This window comes from Grammomys surdaster, unplaced genomic scaffold, assembly GCF_004785775.1.
Source record: "Grammomys surdaster isolate TR1022 unplaced genomic scaffold, NIH_TR_1.0 119503, whole genome shotgun sequence".
Classification (NCBI taxonomy): Eukaryota; Metazoa; Chordata; class Mammalia; order Rodentia; family Muridae; genus Grammomys; species Grammomys surdaster.
Window position 1 is genome coordinate 476 of NW_021615618.1, and position 3,255 is coordinate 3,730.

The 3,255-nt window shown below is 36.8% G+C and overlaps 1 pseudogene; it reads right to left on the reverse strand.

The window, feature by feature from the left end:
• Positions 1-454: 454 nt before the first annotated feature.
• Positions 455-1,442, reverse strand: LOC114635899 (annotated as a pseudogene).
• Positions 1,443-3,255: the final 1,813 nt, after the last annotated feature.

Below are 3,255 nucleotides of genomic sequence, written 5' to 3' on the forward strand. Positions count from 1 at the left end.
AGGAGAGAGAGAGAGAGAGAGAGAGAGAGAGAGAGAGAGAGAGAGAGAGAAGACAAACTATTATGCAACCAAAATACCTCCAGAAACACCATTGAATTTATTTTGTGTTGGCCATCTACTGCTGGATATGGGGCCTACCCTTAAGTGTTGTTTGAAGAGCCAGTGATACTCCACCGAAGAAAAACAATTTTGTCCTTTGCAAGTGGTTATCACTTAGAGATGACTTCTGGATGAAGGATAGGGGCTTATGTCCATTTCCAGTCTCAGCACTACCTGACCCAGACCTGCGCAGGCCACAGTCTCTGTGAGTTGCATTGGCCTTTCTGTTTGAGAAGATTTTATTTGTTTGTTCTCCATCCCCACTGGCTCTCACACTCTTCTATCTCCTCTTCCATAGAATTCCCAGTACCAAAGAGAGGGATTTCATGGAGGCATGCCACTTAGGACTGACTGTTCAAAGGGTTCTCACACTCTGTGCATTGTCCAGTTGTGGGTCTCTGTATTTGTTCCCATCTCTGCAGGAACAACTTTCTCTGATGCTATTGGAGTAAGACCTTGATAAATGATAATTGTGAACTCCAAAGGCCTTACTGCATTTATAGGGCTTCTCTCCAGTATAAACTCTTTGATGATTCTGAAAAGTACAGAAAACTGCAAAGGCTTTTCCACATTCCTTGCATTCATAAAGTTTTTCTCCAGTGTGTGCTCTTTCGTTTCTGGAGAGGACCCTGTTATGAAAAGGCTTTACCACATTGATCACATTCATAAGGTTTCTCCACAATATGTGTCCTTTTATGTTTCTGGAGATGAATATGTTGTGAAAAGGCTTTACCACATTCATTACATTCATAGGGTTTCTCTCCCGAATGTGTTCTTTTATGTATTTGGAGATTACTGTGCCGTGAAAAGGCTTTGCCACATTCATTACTTTCATAGGGTTTCTCTCCAGTATGAGTTCTTTTATGCTTTCGGAGATCACTGTGCATTGAAAAGGCTTTACCACATTCATTACATTCATAGGGTTTCTCTCCAGAATGTGTTCTTTTATGTTTTCGGAGATAACTGTGTTCTGAAAAGGCTTTACCACATTGATTACATTCATAGGGTTTCTCTCCAGAATGTGTTCTTTTATGATTTTGCAGAACATTGTGTTCTGAAAAGGCTTTACCACATTCTTTACATTCATAGGGTTTCTCTCCTGAATGTGTTCTTTTATGTCTCTGGAGATGAGTCTGTCGTGAAAAGGCTTTACCACATTGATTACATTGATAGGGTTTCTCTCCAGAATGTGTCCATTTATGGTATTGGAGATGACTTTGTTGTGAAAAGGCTTTACCACATTCATTACATTCATAGGGTTTCTCTCCAGAATGTGTTCTTTTATGTTTTCGGAGATAACTGTGTTCTGAAAAGGCTTTACCACATTCATTACATTCATAGGGTTTCTCTCTGAATGTGTTCTTTTATGTCTAATGAGATGACTCTGTTGTGAAAAGGCTTTACCACATTGATTACATTCATAGGGTTTCTCTCCTGAATGTGTCCTTTTATGGTTTTGGAGATGACTCTGTTGTGAAAAGGATTTACCACATTGATTACATTCATAGGGTTTCTCTCCTGAATGTGTCCTTTTATGGTTTTGGAGATGACTTTGTTTTGAAAAGGCTTTACCACATTCATTACATTCATAGGGTTTCTCTCCAGAATGTGGCTTTTTTTGCTGTTGGAGATTACTCTTTTGTGAAAAGGCTTTATCACATTTATCACATTCATCGGGGTTTCCTTCATTGTGAGTTCTTTTATGGTTTTGGAGATTACTGTGGTAAGAAAAGGCTTTACCACATTGATACGGTTTCTCTGCAGAATGAACACTTTCAGGCCTTTGAAGACCACTGTGAACTGTAGAGGCTTTATCACATTGAATATATTCATAGGGTTTCTCTCTGGCAACACTTCCTTTATGCCTGTGAAGACAATTGACATGTATTAACACTACCACATTGATTACAGTGATGACTCTTTTTATCTATATGGTTTAATTTTACAATTTTCTCTAGTTTACTGTAAAAAGAGATCAAATTGTAAAGTTGTATCACTTGTTTCGATTCATAAGTTTCTCCTTTATTATGGTTCCTTTTGTATATTGGAAGATGGCTGTGGTGGTTAAAGTGTTTAGTACATGGTTCATCTTTCTGACACACTTTTCTCATGTGAGTTTTTCCACATTTCTAAAGTGAATTGGAAGAACTCAGAGGTTTGCCACAGTGATTTTCCTCATCATTGTGCTATATTGTCATGTTACACTTGCAAAATGAACCAGGACAAACAGAAGAATGTCCATGTTCCTTGTACTCAAAGGGCTTTTCTGCATTGTGAATGTATTTACATATTCTCAATGAAGTTGGATACACAATTATTTGTAAACTCACATCCCCTTCTCAGTCTACTCAAAGTCGGGACAACTGTATATCTTCTAATTGTTGTGAGAGAGAAAGGCACTTTCCATGTTCCAGATGCTCACGTGCCTTTGATCTAATGTGACATGTATCTTTATAGCAAGAATAAAAAATTAAAGGTTTCCACATTCCATTCACACAGTTTAACTGTTTGTTCATCACAGAGATTTAATATCAGGATAAAGGTTTCTACACCATAATCTACTTGAATCTCATAAATTACCCGTCTCACTATACTTTGGTAAATCAATAAATGTATATGAGTAATGTGGGATTTGTTATGGAATGTTTGCCTAGTAAAAGATTTTAGACATATACTTATCATCTAATCTATGTATATGTCCTTCACAATAACTTAGAGGTATCAACCTAAATCAATTGGCAGTTCTATAGAGCAGTTCCCATGGGGATATAATTAAAATGTAATAGCTGTTAAGTCATTGTTTCCTTGGGCTTTTTTCCCGACTACCTGACATTGAGCTACATGGTGTTGTGTGAATTTACTAACCATCAATACACTTAAAGCTATGCTTGCTTATACTGAGTTTTCTTAAAACTTCAAGGGCACACTCAGATTTCTTTAGTGGCACATTTGTATGAACATGAAACTTACCTTCCATGTATTCTAGAATTTTGAATATGTTCTTCAATATTACTGTCTTCTGATTTGTAACCTAAAATATATTACCAGAAAATGTATGATATATAATGAAAACTGATGAAAAGTTAAGTTATTCTTCTGAATGAACCTTAGAACTCTGCCTGATTTATTTACCACATTGTTCCTCTTTCACAATCA